The sequence below is a fragment of the Mauremys reevesii genome, unplaced genomic scaffold (genome assembly GCF_016161935.1).
Source record: "Mauremys reevesii isolate NIE-2019 unplaced genomic scaffold, ASM1616193v1 Contig10, whole genome shotgun sequence".
Lineage (NCBI taxonomy): Eukaryota > Metazoa > Chordata > Testudines > Geoemydidae > Mauremys > Mauremys reevesii.
Window position 1 is genome coordinate 185,337 of NW_024100716.1, and position 18,438 is coordinate 203,774.

The 18,438-nt window shown below is 47.2% G+C and overlaps 1 pseudogene; it reads left to right on the plus strand.

Moving 5' to 3' along the window:
- The first annotated feature begins 1,050 nt into the window (after positions 1–1,050).
- LOC120392548 lies at positions 1,051–12,137 on the plus strand (annotated as a pseudogene).
- Positions 12,138–18,438: the final 6,301 nt, after the last annotated feature.

Sequence of the window (18,438 nt, forward strand, 5' to 3'; positions counted from 1 at the left end):
CAGCGGAGGGCAACAAAAATGATTAGGGGGCTGGAGCACATGACTTATGAGGAGAGGCTGAGGGAACTGGGATTGTTTAGTCTGCAGAAGAGAAGAATGAGGGGGGATTTGATAGCTGCTTTCAACTACCTGAAAGGGGGTTCCAAAGAGGATGGATCTAGACTGTTCTCAATGGTAGAAGATGACAGAACAAGGAGTAATGGTCTCAAGTTGCACAGGGGGAGGTTTAGGTTGGATATTAGGAAAAACTTTTTCACTAGTAGGGTGGTGAAGAACTGGAATCGGTTACCTAGGGAGGTAGTGGAATCTCATTCCTTAGAGGTTTTTAAGGTCAGGCTTGACAAAGCCCTGGCTGGGATGATTTAGTTGGGTTTGGTCCTGCTTTGAGCAGGGGGTTGGACTAGATGACCTCCTGAGGTCCCCTTCCAACCCTGAGATTCTATGATTCTATGAATGTGACCCCATGGAAACGAGCCTCTCGTAGACTAGCTCCAGCTGGCCATTGGGACGCCTATAGAACTAAGGCCTCTGTATTTAGACCCACTGTAGCGGGGAACAGGAACCCCAACAGAAACAAGGCAAACAAGGCCCCTCCTTTGAGACTCCCTCTGCTGGGCAATGGGACCCTACAGAAAGAAGCCCCCTCCTCTGAGACCAATCCCGCCTTAGATGATGACTCTTTCTCTTCCCCTCTCTCCGAATTAGAGAGATGAGTGTGAATGTGCCAGGGAAATTGGCTGCTTTATCTCATAGCCCGGCTCTGTCCCCCAGCCCAGGGAAATCAGCCCACCCATGGGGCAGCCAGCTTGTGACAGGACAAGAACGGAGCTTTTGAGACATGTGGAGGGAAAGAGCCTATCATGATGGCAGGGGCAGGAGCAGGGACCACAGGGGATAGACACAAAGCTTGTAGGTAGGATGTCACCAGTTGGGTAGCCAGGGCCAGATCCTGACTTCAGTGGGTGTGGGGGGTTCTCAGTATTAGACACCACCATTAACAGGCACCCACTCCCAAAGCACAATGACTGTAAGGGTCACATTATTACTGTGATGACTGAAACAAATCCCCCTTCTGGTACTAACTTGCCTGGTATGGACCCTGCAATTCCATTGGGCCGTGGATGCCACGAGGAGCCTGGCCAGTGTGCACCCAGAAGGAAACAGGCACTGAAAGCGGAAGGCCAAACCTCCCCAACTGGTGTGTCTTTCTCCCCCAGGGCTGAACATCAGAGAGGCAAGAGAGTTGTGGTGTCAGGACAGGCTCCAGGACACCGAACGCCTGGGCTACAGAAACATGGCCAGGGTGGGAGAGGTAAGGACTCTCCGCCGGTGTATTGCAGCAGCTCAGGTGTGGATCTGACTTCCCCTGCAGAGAGTGTGTCATGGACACAGGGCAAGAGCCTGCTATTTATTTCCAGCAGAATATGTGAGGCTCATGGAAATGTCAATGGAGTGAGGAGTGGGAATGAACCAGATCTAAAAGATCCCTAACCTCTAGCAGGTGAGCTGCAGGAGCTATCGCTGCTGGGAGCAGTAGAGTGTCCTTTGTTGTCTGTGTGAGCTGGGTTTCAGAGTACGGAGATACATTTCCAGCATCTCATGACACCTGCGGTGAATCCTGATCCAGAAGGAGCTATTCGAGGCCTCAGTGCCTGTAGCCTCTTACAGAAGGTGGTTCCTTGGTCCATGGGACCCCAAAGGTTGGCTGCCCCAGGACACTTATCCACCTTGTGAGACACTAGACGGATTTGTAGTCTGGTTCTGGACAATTGCAAGGGCTCTGGTTCTTTTGGTTTTAGGTCTTTGGAAAGATCTTCACGGAAGACCAAAGAAGAACTTTCCTCCAGGCGGCGCTTCTGGCCATACACGACCCCTAGCTCTGTGTCAGCCAAGCTGGGATGGTGCTCACATAGTCCATCCTGGGTGAAGCCGGCCAGCTGATAGGGGACAAGGTAACCAAAGAGGGATGAACTGGGGAGGGACCCCCAGGGCCTTTCACCTCCAGGCCATTGAAAATCACTCCCATCCCATCCCCATGCGCTGACCAGGGAGCAAGGAGAGGATAAACCCAGGCAGGTGTCAGGGGACAACACCAGCTTGTCCCCTGAGCAGCTCAAAGCAGGGCAGACCCAGCTCTCCAGCAAGGCTATTTCCTAACAGGCAACACATCAACATGACACACAGTCATTGCTCATGCTAGGGGCTGCCAACTCCCCTAGCCACCTCTGTGAGCCTTTCCTACCCCTCTGGGCCTCAGGCCGGTTCCTAGTGCTCTGGTATCATGTTATCCCAGCCCCCACCTGCTCTGGGAGAACTGGAGAAGTCAGTCAGCAGAGGCTGCTTAAGTGCCCCATTCACCAGAGCTACTGTCCATGGCATCACGTTAAGGACATGGGGATCCCTTGGGGAAAGGTGTCCACTTCCTCTCACCCCACGGCACTACTGCCCAAAGCCTCCCAACCGTTCAGCTGGAGGGGGCGAGGGTGGCTGAGGGGATTCTGGGTAGCGGAGCTGGATTCCCTCTGGGTTGGGAGGTAGAACAGCTCTCACATGGGAGGACTGAGAGGACTGAGGCCAGGAGTTCATTCCACAATGGTGGGAAAGGGGTTGGAAGTCAGTAGAGAAGAGACAAGATTTCGTCTCGGGGGTTGGGTGGGGGAATCCGTCCCTCAGACATGGGGAGGGTTGGGGAGGAAATTTTGCTGGCTCCCAGTGCCATTAATACCGTTTATTCTCATGGGTGTCTGAGTCTCTGATTGATCCTTGTTCCCTTGCAGCAGGAGGACATTACAGCGAAGGTATGGCCCAGCTATTTAACATCAGGTGCTTGTGCCAGGTGCCCAAAGCACTGCAGGGGCTGTGCTCCGTGAGACAGCCTTGAAGGGCCCCGCCTTTGCATGACCAGAAGCTCCCACTCCCTGCCACAGGTACTACTCTGTCTCACTCTGCCTGGGGGGGAAGGGCTAGGGGGAGTGGCCATAGAGCCCACAGCACTGAGAGAAACAAAGGCCGACACCTCACTCTCAACACCATGCCCCACCCTGACCCCTGGAGCTGGGGCCAGGCCAGATACTGGTTTGGAAGAATCAGGCTGTCCAGGCTGTGGGGCTGGCCCAGTAATGAGAGCATCCGCAGAACCAGGGGTTATGCTCAATAGCCATTGTAGTCTGGGAGGGGTGGCCTGACATGGAGCCCCTCACCTGTCGTCACTGCTCAGACTTTCCCATGGCCCGTGTCACCCTGATGCAGCAAATGTCTGACCATCCCCTACCTGGGGCATAGTCCACCCACCTGGTATCTGAGTTTCATTCCTTCCCAGCCAGGAATGAAATTCCCCCCTAACACTCTGGGTCAGGGAAGTATCCTCCCCATCTGGCAGGTGGGAACTGAGATGTAGAGAAAGGGCTGTGGTCCTGGTCACATAATCCTGGGTGTAGATCTGGGAAGTGGACTGGGTCCCAGCCTAGAGCCTTTCCCTCAGGTGCACCTTTGCTTTCTCCCCTTTATTCTCCCCTCCGGCTAGAGGGTCTGTGAGTGTGAAATGAACAGGGAGGGTGATGGCATCCTGGCACATAGCCTGGATGGGAGCTCCCCTTCGCTTGGACCCCAGGGCCAGAGACATCTTTGTCATCCTGCTGTCCTTCTGTTATTGCTAGGAAGGGAGTCCCCCGATGATGGGTCTCTAGGGTTCAAGTAAGTCATCCTCATTCCTGTCTGCATGTACCCCATGCCCTGCCCTACGGTTTCTTCACCCTCCACCCACCCGCTCCAGCATTGCCTCCTCCTCCTGATCTTCTCCAACCCCTCGGATTTTGACTATCCAGATTTGACCTTCGGCCTGTATCTTGACTTCACTTGGCATGGACTTGGCTGATCTTTGGTCTGACCATGGGGCTTTGACCTCTGACTTGGACTTGGTCCTTGGCTCTGGTTCTGCATGGACATACTCAACCATTCTTGACTCGGACACTTGGCAGTAGTATAAGGACCCTACCATCAATCAAATGCTAACCCTGTCCCATGACCGCTTAGTCCCTCTTACCTGTCACCAGAAGTCCTGCCCCATGGGAGTATTACTTCCAGGGTCAAGGTGCCGCATGATCGGAAGCAAAGTGTGTCCTGTGACCCCTCTAAGAACTCCTCCCACTGCCCTCTACCAATTAGGATGGGTTTTGCCCTGATAGGACCACCCCAAGAGGAGATTTTGACCAATCAGGGTGAGTTCCAGGTGACCCATCCAGAAGTGGGCCGTATGACTCCACTAAGAACTCCTCCCAAAACCCTCTGCAGCAGCATTACCCCATAAGTCCCAGCGCCGCACAGAGGAGGCCATCTCTTACCAAGGACACGTGTTTTAGAAATTGTGGAAAGGCTGCTGAGAGGAAACATGGACTCCTTCACCACCCCCGTGAGAACTTCAGAGTTTGTCTTAGTACCCAAGGGTCTTTGATAAACACATCCCATTCTTTAGGTACATGTCTGCTAGGAACAGAGCACATCTGGGTGACAGCCCTGACTAAGTCGAGCATGTTAGAACCATTAACCACAGAGCCTTTGTTCACAAAAGCCCCTTTATCATTCCATGAAGAGAGATTTTTATCCTGGCTCAGCTTATTTAGCAATACTAATGCATTTTTCTTATAATGCTGATTCACATTAAAAAATAATAATAATTGGAGATATACCAATCTCCTAGAGCTGGAAGGGACCTTGAAAGGTCATTGAGTCCAGCTCCCTGCCTTCACTAGCAGGACCAATTTTTGCCCCAGATCCCTAAGTGGCCTCCTCAAGGATTGAACTCACAACCCTGGGTTTAAGCAGGCCAATGCTCAAACCACTGAGCTATCCCTCCCCCCACATTATCCAACACTTCCTGAGCAACAGAGTCTGAGGTCTTTGGTGTTTCTGGGGGTTTAGCAGTTACAATCTGTTCCTGTTCTGGTAGATACAGACTGATTTTCACTTTATCCGCATCATTCTGCTTCATGTACATTAGGTACCTTTGAAGCATGACACTGTAAAGTTTAGCCTTTTAGTATTTGGCTAAGTTAGTTCTTTGAAGAACAGACTCATTTCAGCATCCAGTAAGCGAGTTGCTGTCATTTGTTAGGACCCCTGAGGATACAGAGTTCACCAGTGTTCAGAGCGAAACGTCATATATTTCCCAGTTCTTTTTAGAATGCCGTTCTTTTAGCCCCCCCGAGGATACAGCATCCATCAGTTTTCTGAATGAAGCATCAAACTCTTCCCAAACACTAGAATATAGAATAGAGGGGAGCTGTGATGAGCTTATGGTTTTGGGAGACTGGTTTGTCAGTCTGTAGATGAGTGGACCCACCCCTGCGGCACCTCCTGTTGGTGACTTCTGGGAATTAGCTCATTCCAGCTCCAGAGCGCCCTCTGAAGGTGGGTGATCTGCCTGTCCTCTGGCCCCCGTGTCCCTCCGTGGACCCCGGTGCCCTTTTACCTGGGATGCTGCCCCCTGGCAGTAACCCCTCAGTCCTAGAGTCTCCTCTCCCTGGAGAACCCCCACCCATTATTCCCACCTCACCTCAGTATCAGGCTACTGCCAGTCATCCATCTAGCCCCCACGCGCTGGGGCAGACTGCAGTACCAGCCTACTCCTCACTGGCAAGGAGGGTTGGGACCTGCTGTCTTGGCCTACCCATGGGCTGCCCTTTGCAACCTCCGGTACCCCTTGGCCTTCTGCTAGGCCACAGCCTGGGGCTTTCCAGGCAGGAGCGCCCCAGCTCCTCAGCCTGTCCCCAGCCCTGCTTCACTCAGGTACTCTGTCTCTAGCTCTCTGCCACCAGGCCCTTCTTTCTCTGAATGCAGAGAGACTTCTTCTGGGCCTCTGGCTCACAGACTTTTATAGGGACCAGCTGGGCCTGATTGGGGTGTGGCCCAGCTGCAGCCACTTCCCAATCAGCCCAGCTTAGCAGCAACCAGCCACAACCTTCCCCCAGGGCTGTTTTAAGCATGCTCTGGGTTTGTGAATGTGTGTGTTTTTGTGCATGTTCAGAACCCCTAGCGTCCGTGCTCTGGGTTTGTGAAGGTGGGCATTTTCGCTCACAGTTTTCTCAGGGTTTGGTGTGGCAGCGGCCACTGAGGAACTGGAGTTGTGGTTGTGTGGTTGTTTTTTACCAGAGTCTTGTCTTGCCCTTGGGTTTGACGTATATGAGGTTTGGACTGCCTGGATGCTTCATCAACAATCTTGTGCTGTTTTGCCTTGTTAAAGATCTTAAAGCAGAGACGGCCCTGGTTTGTTAGCAGTTCTGGAGGAGGTGTCCTTGTAGCTCTGACTTCAGCATTGTCAGAAAAGTGCCTATGGGGGGGAGGGGGGACCATTTTACAAAACTGAACTTTATCATCTTTCTCACCCACACCTATGTATTTACTTAAAATACAAAACCTCATAGAGCAACCAAACCAATAAGCAAAATATATTTACTGGGCTTCATCCATCCATGAGTCACTGATGCTGGTGAATTTTCCTTTGCAGCGGTCTCTTTCCTTTTTCTTTTGAGCTTGTTTGCCCTCTAGTCTAAAGATCTCTCATGTTTTGACCGTACTGTGGAGCAAACAACATTATTATAAAACACATGACACTGTCTTGTAAACTTAAAAACTAAATATTCCTTAGGGTGTTTTTCTATTTAAAAAGTCATAGCTTTAAAACAAATAATTCTTTTCAGGCTGTACAACACATGTTTTGAGTTTATTTCTACCACTTAAAACAAAAAACAACAAACAAACAAACAAAAAACTCACAAACATTTATTTAAAATACATCTCATTTTGTAGAATAAAAAAACAAACTGCTTTTAAAATCCATTTTAAACCACTTTTGCACAGTAATAAACCCTGTTGCTTTAAAACAAACCAAGTATTTTTAAAAAACCTACACCTGTGCCTTGCACAGACCTCTCTCACACACAAATCAGCAGCTTTATAAACACAGCAAACCAAGTTTGCCTCCATATACTTTTCAATAACCCTCCCATACATTTAAAAGCCAGTTGCAAAAAAGTTCCCTTTCACTTTGGGATAAAGCAGGGGTCTCAAACTCAAATGACCACGAGGCCACATGAGGACTAGTACATTGGCCTGAGGGTCGCATTACTGACACCTCCCCCCCGCCATCCTTGGCCCTGTCCCCACTCATAGAATCATAAAATCATAGAATCTCAGGGTTGGAAGGGACCTCAGGAGGTCATCTAGTCCAACCCCCTGTTCAGCCCAGGATCAAACCCAACTAAATCATCCCAGCCAGGGCTTTGTCAAGCCTGACCTTAAAAACCTCTAAGGAAGGAGATTCCACCACCTCCTGAGGTAACCCATTCCAGTGCTTCACCACCCTACTAGTGAAAAAGTTTTTCCTACTGTCCAACCTAAACCTCCCCGTCTGCAACTTGAGACTATTACTCCTTGTTCTGTCATCTTCTACCACTGAGAACAGTCTAGATCCATCCTTTTTGGAACCCCCTTTCAGGTAGTTGAAAGCAGCTATCAAATCCCCCCTCATTCTTCTCTTCTGCAGGCTAAATAATCCCAGTTCCCTCAGCCTCTCCTCATAAGTCATGTGCTCCAGCCCCCTAATCATTTTTGTTGCCCCCCGCTGGACTCTCTCCAATTTATCCACATCCTTCTTGTAGTGTGGGGCCCAAAACTGGACACAGTACTCCAAATGAGGCCTCACCAGTGCTGAATAGAGGGGAATGATCACTTCCCTCGATCTGCTGGAAATGCCCCTACTTATACAACCCAAAATGCCATTAGACTTCTTGGCAACAAGGGCACACTGTTGACTCATATTTAGCTTTTCGTCCACCGTAACCCCTAGGTCCTTTTCTGCAGAACTGCTGCCCAGCCATTCGGTCCCTAGTCTATAGCAGTGCATGGGATTCTTCCGTCCTAAGTGCAGGACTCTGCACTTGTCCTTGTTGAACCTCATCATATTTCTTTTGGCCTAATCCTCTAATTTGTCTAGGTCCCTCTGTATCCTAGCCCTACCCTCCAGCATATCAACCACTCCTCCCCAGTTTAGTGTCATCTGCAAACTTGCTAAGGGTGCAGTCCACACCATCCTCCAGATCGTTAATGAAGATATTGAACAAAACCGGCCCCAGCACCGACCCTTGGGGCACTCCACTTGATACCGGCTGCCAACTAGACATGGAACCATTGATCACTACCCGTTGAGCCGAACCATCTAGCCAGTTTTCTATCCACCTTACCGTCCATTCATCCAGCCCATACTTCTTTAACTTGCTGGCAAGAATACTGTGGGAGACTGTATCAAAAGCTTTGCTAAAGTCCAGAAATAGCACATCCACTGCTTTCCCCTCATCCACAGAGCCGGTTATCTCATCGTAGAAGGCAATTAGGTTAGTCAGGCATGACTTGCCCTTGGTGAATCCATGCTGACTGTTCCTGATCACTTTCCCCTCCTTGAAGTGGTTCAGAATTGATTCCTTGAGGACCTGTTCCATGATTTTTCCAGGGACTGAGGTGAGACTGACTGGCCTGTAGTTCCCTGGATCGTCCTTCTTCCCTTTTTTAAAGATGGGCACTACATTAGCTTTTTTCCAGTCATCCGGGACCTCCCCCGATCGCCATGATTTTTCAAAGATAATGGCCAATGTCTCTGTAATCTCATCGGCCAACTCCTTTAGCACCCTCAGATGCAGTGCATCCGGCCCCATGGACTTATGCTCGTCCAGCTTTTCTAAATAGGCCACCACTTCCATGAGGCCTCGCCTCTGCCCTGCCTCTTCCCACCCCTTCCCTGTCCCCACCCCAACCCCACCCCCTCCGTGCACGCAGGGGATGCAGGAGGGGTGTGGGGTGTGGCAGGGGGCTCAGGGCAGGGGGTCAGGGTGCAGGGTATGGCAGGAGGCTCAGGGAAAGCGGTTGGGGTTCAGGAGAGGTGTGGGGTGCAGCGGGGGCTCAGTGCAAAAGGTCGGGTGCAGGGTGCAGCAGGCAGCTCAGGGAAGGTGGTTGGGGTGCAGGAGGGCTGCAGCAGGGGGCTCAGGGCAGGGGGTCAGGGTGCAGGATACGGCAGGGAGTCAGGGTGCGGCAGGGGACTCAGAGCAGTGGGTTGGGGTGCATGAGGGGTGTGGCAGGGGGATGGGGTGCAGGGGGTGGCAAGGGGCTCAGGGCGGGGGGTTCAACTGCAGGAAGGGCTCGGGGGGCGGGCTCCTTGCCTGCCTGCCCTGCCCCCGCGCCGCTCCAGGAAGCAGCTGGAATGTGGGGGAGGAGAGGAGCAGGCACTTCCCCCAGCATTTCCCATTGGCTGGGAACTGAGTCTTCTGGGGGCGAGGGGGAAACTGCCAATCGGAGCTGCTGGGGGCGGTGCCTGAAGTAAGATCAACACACACCCCTGCGCCTCTCGTACCCCAGGTTCTTTCCTCTTCCCGCAGCACCTGCCCTGCCCCCGGTGCGCTCTGGGCCAGAGCCGCTCTAGGTAAACATTGGGGGAGGGCAGGGGGGCTTTGAGGAGCTTGTGGGCAGCAGAAAATAACCCGCATTATTTGAGACCCCTGCACTAGAGCATGTGCAACCTCTGCACTGATTTGATATCATCAGCTGTTGCCCTGAATTGATCAATTAATAGAAAAATAAAACTCAGGTCTTGGCAGGTAAACTTTACTTAACCTCTAAGAGGGAGCAATGTCTAGTGGTTAAAGCACCTGACTTTTAGTTAGGGAATGTTGGTTCGAGTCTTGGCATTGCCATTCACTTGCTGTGTGACTGTGCAGGTCACTTAGGATCTGTGTCTCAGATGACCATGCTTTGAAAGAGAAAAAACTGGCACATGTTCATGGGGACATCTTTTAGTGCTGCAAAGAGTCAGGCAAAAGGAAACTTTTATTTTTAAGTGTGCTGGTGTCACCACTGCCAGCTTCTGACCCAGGGAGACCTGCGTATTTTGGAGTGGAGGATTTTTTCCAAGACTTTAGTGCTCTGCATTTATTGTGAAACATTGAACAAGTGTCATCAACAGTCACTCTGAGCAAAGGAACAGGTTTGATAGCGTTTACTTTCATTCAAGTTCTCTTCATTCCAGACATTGTTCATTACCCTGAAAGGTCATTCCACGGGCTGTTTGTTCTCAGTAAACAGTGCAAATGCAACTCAGCCAGCAATACATCTTGAACAAGCATCGTGTAGCTATATAAAAACAAATATTTTGGCTAATGAAATGAAAAAACAAAAACAAACCAGGATATTTCAGTTACCCTAGGGCATCATAAGAAAAACCAAGACTTTCGTGGTTGAAATAGGTTGTATGGTCACTTTATAGTTACCTCACATGTAAACGGAGGATATTTACCTCCACTTTATAGAGCTGTTGTGAGGCTATGCTCATTAATATCTGAATTGCTTTGATAGCCTCAGATGAAAGGCTCTCTGAAGTATTGTTTTAAAGTGGTTATTTTGACAGTAGCTTGGTAATCTGAAATGAGCCTCCTGAACTAGTGCTGCTAATTCTCCCTCCACCTTCCAAAACTCACGGAGGTACAGTGAGACAAAGATGTTCCTTCTTGTTTCCCATATTTCCAGAACTGTGCTCCACTGCAGGAGAAAATGACCTAAAATGCTTCTGAAATTATATTTTCTATGTGATTTCCCAGCCCAGCGGGGTGGAAAGCATAGAATAAGTGGAAACAGAAAACTGGTCACTTATCTGAAACAAAAGCTAATCACTTATTTACTGCAAGTGAGGACCGACTAAAAACTGAGATCTCTGAAATGTGTTGCTGGATTGTTGGCTGTTTTTTCAGTATGAACCCAGTTCTAGTGGTATGACCACTGTATTTCAGTCAGACTGGAACCGCTACAGAACTGAAATGCATGTGCTGTTTACATGGTGCAAGGAAAATCTTTGACAAAGATATGTATTTCTGTTCTTGCAACAATGCTGATTCTTATAAAGCACACACACTAAATCCTCTCTCCTAATCATGCCATTTGAAAAGCCTGCATTTTCTCTTTGCTTACAGGCAGCTGTGGTCATGGTGGAATTGTGAATATCAGCCAGCCCTATGTTGTACAGCTGAACTGGAGAGGATTTTCCTTCACATTTGATTCCTGGGTAGGGATTACTCTCTTCAGACTCCGCAGAAGGACCTATACTGGGTTGCACCTTTGAACACAGATGGGAGACTCTTAGAATATTACAGACTTCATAATTCCCATGATGATTTGCTGCTATTAAAAATGCTAGAGAGTTACAAATTCAATATGGGGAAGGCAGTGGCACCACCGTTGACAATAACTTCATGTATTAGAATGTATCTAATTCAAGAGATATGGGCAAGCTCGATTAAAACACAAACACATTGGCTTTGAGGAAAACTCTGCCAAATGCTACTTATGGTAACCGTTTCTCTTATGCTGGTGTTGAGTGGTAAGATATGGACTTTGCTGTGGATGAAAGTGGATTGTGGGTAATTTATTCAACCGAGGACAACACAGGTAACATTATGATTAGCAAACTCAATGAGACCACACTTGATGTGCTCCATACTTGGAATACAAGGCAGTACAAGCCGTCCATTTCCAGCGCTTTCATCATATGTGGTATTCTATATGCCACAAGACCTGTCCACACTCAGAAAGAGGAAATATTTTACACATACGACACAAACACTGAACAGGAAGGTAAAATTAGCATAATTATGGATAAAATGTTAGAAACAATTCAAAATATCAACTATAACCCCTCAGACCAAGTCCTGTACGTTTACAATGATGGCTACCTTGTTAAATACAATCTTATTTTTCAACCTGTGTTACACTGATATGAATATACACAACAACTAGAGATCACAGAAAGTCCGATTTTTATATCCCTTTGGACAATGTGAATGTTAAATGAGGGCCTATTCCTACCAAGAGTAGCTCCTGGAGATAAGGCTTCTTACCATGAGCTGTCCCACTGAAGGATAATAAGCTCTATGCCTGGTAACAATTGGGTGCAAGATTAGGTTCATAGCTTTTTAACTGGTGTTTAGCTACAATGGCAACAGAAGTACTAGAAATGCCTCTGATATAAACATAGATTAAATAGATGACTTAGTGACGGACAGAACATGTATCATGATAGATTGCTCACATACTGATGTGCATTTGGAGGAAAGTCTATATTTGGATAACACATGAAAACTGAACTGTTTTGTTGTCATTGCACGGCCATAAATATCATATTAAGTATTGGCCTCAAATAATTACTAAAAGATTAAAATTAGAGGAGAATTAGGACTTGATCTTTAAAGAGCAGCCATTGGTTAAGATGAACTGTGGAAACAGTTGCCTTGGCTCCTTCTTGCAACCCATCAATGTATTTTAGATGGCAGGGCTCCAATGCATTACTTTCCTAAAGCTGCACTTCATGAAAAAAACATATTAACTATTTTTTGACGGTTTCATTTTCTTAGCACTGTGTCCTGGGGGCCTGACCCAAAGCCCAATGAAAGCAGTCCCTTGGTATATGGCATATGCTGCAGTAGAACATAAGCTATGCCATCCTACATGCTCCATTTAGTCCTGGAGTCCATTTAGTCTGCAATTTACTGTGATCTCCATTAGCACCTTTCAAAAACCCTCTGAAAACAAGGAGCCAAATTAATTGCCAGTATAATTCCATTGGCATCAATTACCTTACATCGGGGGTGAATCTGGCACGTGATCTATCAGTTACAGAATACTGAAGTTGGGACAAAGTCATATGCTCTTTATTTTTAAAATGCCACTTACAAGATTTTTATCAATATCTGTACTGTAATCATGTCACAAATGAGATGTACAGTTATGAAAATGCAGTAAATGTTTGCTGGTTTTCTTTTATCAATGCTATCTTTGTCTTCTTATAATCTGGATCAGTAGAAGTGAATGATTAATTGTTTAATAAAGTGTTATAAAAATCCAAACCCTATAGTTGTTTGTCATTGCACAACAGCTGGGAAACGTTGGGATGCAGCAAGAAGCCAGCTTGAGCAAATGATATTGGAAACAGAAATCATATTCCTTTGGGCTTAGAGTGTTTAAGAGCTCCTGGAACAACACAAAGGTGTGAATCAGTATGTCAGTAACTAGAGGAGGGACTTTATTTCCACTCATTGAAATATGTTCCCCAGTTAGATTAACATTTTCCACCAAGATGAGATGTTACTTGAGAGGTCTGAGGCTGATGACACATTTTTAAGTCAGATGCTGCCACTTACCAGGTATCTGCATCTGTTTCCTGAAAGTGTGTGAACTGAATGTGAAAGCCAGCCATCACTGGTGCAGTAATCTGATCCATGAGCATGGGCCTTTAAAGAATTCACAATAGTTCAGCTGAGGGTTTGTTTAACTATAAAAAGCTAAAAGACAGCAGAGCATTTCTTGCTTCACATATTTTGGGGTGGCATCCCATTAATTCCCAAGGGTTGCCCTATTCACAGGCATAAAAGGCCACTCTATATGGCATCACAGTTTAAGGAGCAAAATCCACTGTGGCGCTAGATCCACAAAGAGGACTTCGGTTCAGTGTTGCAACACCTAACTTTAGGTATTTAGTGGAATCTTCAGCCCTGACTTAGGTACACAAGCTCCCTATAAATGGATGTCAAGCGTTGGGCACCGAAGAATGGGAATCACAGAAGCTGAGTGGGAGGCTGCTGAAGCTAGCCAGTAGCAAATGCTGAGTAGAGAGTTGGGCTTCAGTCCACTTAATGCTACTTGGGAGTCACAGCTGTGAACCCTCCCCTGGAATTAGGTGTTTAACCCAGGTCAGCCCTGTCCGAAGGGGGGAAAAGATAAGGCAACTTGGAGGTTGTGCTGCCCTTTTATACACAGTATTTAAAGCATTCAGCCTGGCTGTGGGAGACCAGGGTTCAAATCCCACCTCTTCTTGTCTCAGAGCAAACATTTGAACCCAGGTCTTTCACTGCTCGAGTGACAATGCTAAGCACTGAGCTACAGGGAGAGTTGGAGGAGGGGCTTTCTTAATCTCATCTGATAAAGCTGCTTCACTTTGTATGAAATACTTAAATAGTCAGTGGGCCAAAGAGCCATCAGAATGACTCTATAGCAGAGGGATCACAGTATCTAGTTTACAGACCCCACTTCTAGTCCTGCACCAAGGACTGTTTAAACCTGGACCACTACACAATTCTAAGCTGTTACTGCATCTTATTAGTGTCACTGTGAGAAATCTTGTGATTAGCAACAAACTTGCTAGTATCAGGCAGGGCCAAACCAGTTGACTTTGTTTTGTGGGAGGTTCCTATTTACCAAACAGACTGTGCAATGTCAGTTCATTCTGTATCTAATATCAGAAAGACTAAAGCAAAGGGCAAGTCTAGCCGATTTTGTGCATTTCCCACTTGCAATTTTTGAGTGTCATATCAGCTGGACAGCTCCATGCCTTTCTGTACTCCCCAAAGAGAGAGTGCCTCTTCACAGTCATGGAGGTGCCTAATTTGGGGTAGGTCCCAAATGGCCTCATACTGTAAATGAGTTTCTGATATGGTACTCGCCAATTTACAAAGAGGAGCACAGTGTCCCCAGTCCCTGCACAGGCTTGCCAAATTGAACAGCAATGCAATGGGAAAGCAAGCGCCTTCCATTGAAGCAAATAACAAAACTTTCTTTTTCTTCAATGGGAGTGAGACTGCAATGAACCGACACCTGGACACAAATTCAGTTGTTTGGAGATCCATTCCTGACCTGATTCCTCTCCACAGTCTTGCATTTTGGCCTGTCTCTCTATCATCTCCTTGTGGATATTTTACTGTTTATTTCATTGTAACTTGGTTAAAATTGAGCTCCTTTCATTCCTCTGGAGATTCCACTGCATTCTCAGTCACCATTGACAGTGCTACCATCCTTCCTGTCACTCAGACTCATCATGAGTCGTCTCTGACTCTTCACCATCTCTACAGCCATGCAGCCAAGCTGTATCAAAGCCTTGCCACTTCCTCCTCCCTCATATTTCCATTAACAGGCCTATTCCCTCAGTCTACATGACTAAAATTCGCTCCGGTGCTTATCTGCGTCCTCTCAGACCTTCCTGACACCCACCTCACTCTCCTGTCCAGTCAAAATGATGTTGCAAAGTCACCTTTTTGACCTGTCACAGTGACAATGTCAGTCCCCTTCTCGAGTCCCATAGAACACATCATATGCAAGTTTTTTGTTCCTCATTTATGGGCCTTTCACAATCTAAACCTTCCCCACTTGTCTACTCTTGTATACAACCCTGCCTCTTCTGCTCTGCCAATGCTGTCAGCCCCTATCATCCATTAGTTCACCTGTCACACAAGCACCTTCCCATTTTCTTCCATTCTGACTCTTATGCAGGGTCACTCCCTCTAAACTAATCCATAAATCCATTACACTGTGCTCCTCCAAATAGCTCCTTAAGACCAACTTCTTCCGGACGCCTGTGGTAAGTTGCAAACTGATTACGGCTAAGCAGATGTCTCCAGTAGGAACTTCTGATATTTATCTTACTTAATTATATTAAAGACATGAACCATCTCAAAACTGTCCATCCGTGCACATAGTTGGCCACTGTAAACTCGTAATCTTGTTACTTTTACCCTCATTATTTATCCCTCATTCTTTTCAATTGTTGTTACAATTACTTGTTGCGTCTTAGCTTCAATTTTGATGTATGTTCTTCTAGGGAGGAACTGCCTTTTTGCTCTGCATTAGAACAGCATCAAGCACCAATTGTGGCCTCTAGGTACTTCTGGGATACAAACAATAAATAATAGCCTGCCTGGGATTTTTTTGTGCATCTGTATTTTTGTCTGAAATTTCATGCGTGCAGCTATATGGATTGAATAGAAATTGGCTTTGAAAAATAGGCAAACAATATGCTTCCAGACAACTATGTAAACATTCTGTTGGAAACAGTGTTTCAACAGGTATGTGCACATAATGATATTAAATTTCATGAATTCATCCCTAAATTTATAAGGTGTAAGAGATGGGGATCTCTTTCTCCTGTAGATATTATTGTTTTTGTGATTGAATATTAGTGCTCCTGAAAGTTAGAGACTAACAACACTAGTCTGAGGCAATCACAGAGCACAAAGCCATTGTGCATTGGGCAGTCTTGTGCACTATTGGTGGGACTCAGTCATAAAAACAACATATAACATATCTCTTGAGAATACACTGAAAAATCATGAATTGCAGCATCTGCTGAATATTCTTTAGGAATTCTGTTCCTATTTGTTCTTAATCTGTTTTCAAACTCTAACAAATACAGTAGTTCTAGTGTTAATTACTTAACATTCTTTAGTTAGTTATTTGCCAGTGTAATGCCCTTGGAGTTCAGGGAGCATGGCCCCTGTCATAAACACACAGCTAAGGGTGGCATAAAATCCCTCTTTACCTGTAAAGGGTGAAGAAGCTCAAATAATCTGGCTGGCACCTGACCAAAAGGACCAATGTGGGGAGAAGGTACTTTCAAATCTGTGGGGAAGGTTTTTAGTTTTTGTTCTTTTTGTGTGTTCTCTCTGGGTCAGCAAGGAACCAGGACAGGGGAAATACATCTCCTAAAGCCATATCTGAACTAAACATCTAAGATTACAAATTATAAGTAATTGGAAGGAAATGCATTGGATTATCCTTTGTTTTAGCTTGTGAATTTTCCCTAGGTTAAGAGGGAGGTTTACTCCTGATTTTATTTATTTATTTATTTTGTAGCTTTAAAGTTTTGCCTAGAGGGGAATCCTCTGTGTTTTGAATCCGATTACCCTGTAAAATTACCTTCCATCCTGATTTTACAGAGGTGCTTCTTTTACTTTTTCTTTATAATAAAATTCATCTTTTAAGAACCTGATTGGCTTTTAGTGTCCTAAAAACCCAAGGGCTGGTCTGTGCCCACTTTGTTAACCTATTTGGTTGGTATACTATTCCCAGGAAAGGGGGTGAAATGGCTTGGGGGGATTTGGGGGGAACAAGAACTCCAAGTGGTTCTTTTCCTTGAATCTTTGTCTAACTCACTTGGTGTTGGCAGCGCTACCGTTCCAAGGACAAGGAAGAATTTGTGCCTTGGGGGAGTTTTTAACCTAAGATGGTAGAGATAAGCTTAGGGGGTCTTTCATGTGGGTCCCCATATCTGTACCCTAGAGTTCAGAGTGGGGAGGGAACTCTGATAGCCTCTTTAAAACCTTGTTCTGAAGCAGAAGAGCATGTTGCTTCAGGGGCTTGGGGAGTGGGAGAACGACAGGGCGGGTATGTCTGTAGCTCCAGACAAGATGGCTACACCAAGCAGGCCCTTGTGTAAAGCAGCAGCAGAGAACTAGCCTGGAGCCTCGGAGGGACAAAGCGGCTGACTGGGGCCACCCAAAGACTGGAGCCAGGAGGAGCACTGTGTCGGGCAGGAGTCACCTGAGAAGGACAAACCAGAGCCTGACCCAGAGCTGTATGGGGCTGTGAGTACTGGGGCTTGTGACTTTGCATTGGGAATAAAGAGGGAGGCTGTAGCTAGTTAACTGAGGAGGTTGTTGCTCTGTGAGGACATCGTGGGGGTTTGCTGGGGAAACTTTACTGGCACCGAAGATTCACTGCCAGACTGGAACCTTGCCCAGGACTCCTTGCTCAGTGTCTGCCCCTTTCAGACTGTGGTACCACTGGGGCCTTGTGCTGGATGTAACCCTGTTTTATTGCTCCTCCTATCTTCCCCCCTGTTGTTTTTCTCCATTCATCCCTCTGTGGTGAAGTATTTCCCTTTCCTATATTCCTTGTACTATTCTGGTGTGTGTGTGTTTACTCCAGGGGATGTGGGACAGGTATCCCTGGGTTGGAAGGGACACATCTGTAGATGCTTGTACAACATACATTTCATGAGCACAGGCATATACCTGCACGGTTCACCCCTGTCACTGATGCCTGCCCTTTTTGCAGTGTGAGGGAAACCCTGGCACATGTTTTTTTGAGTGTGCCAGGTTGCAGCCCCTTTTCCAGAACCTTCTCCTAAGGTTCTGACCACACTTCCTCCCCCCACACTTTTTGATTTATGCACACCCAGTCCATATCCTCATGAAATCACTAGACCTCCTCGTGAACCATCTCCTGGCACTGGCCAAGGTGGCCATCTATAATGCCAGGAAGATCATGCTGGATGAGGGGGTGCTCTGTGACTGTGGGGGCTACTTCCATTCCTCCCTCAGCTCACCTGTCCAGGCAGAGTTCCTCTCCTTCAGGTGGTGTCCCCTGGCTGCCTAGATACCTTTGAGGAGCAGTATCACTGTCTGAGTTTCTCTGTTTGGTGTCCCCTTCCAGATCCCTGATTTTGTACATGTGACCCTCACTCCTGACCCTGTTATTCATTAGTTGTCCTCTGTAATTATTTGAAACCTGGGTCCAGTAGCTCGTCCCCTTAGGCTGGGGGAGGGGCCTTCAGACACGGGCAGGCTTGCGCCTGCCTGC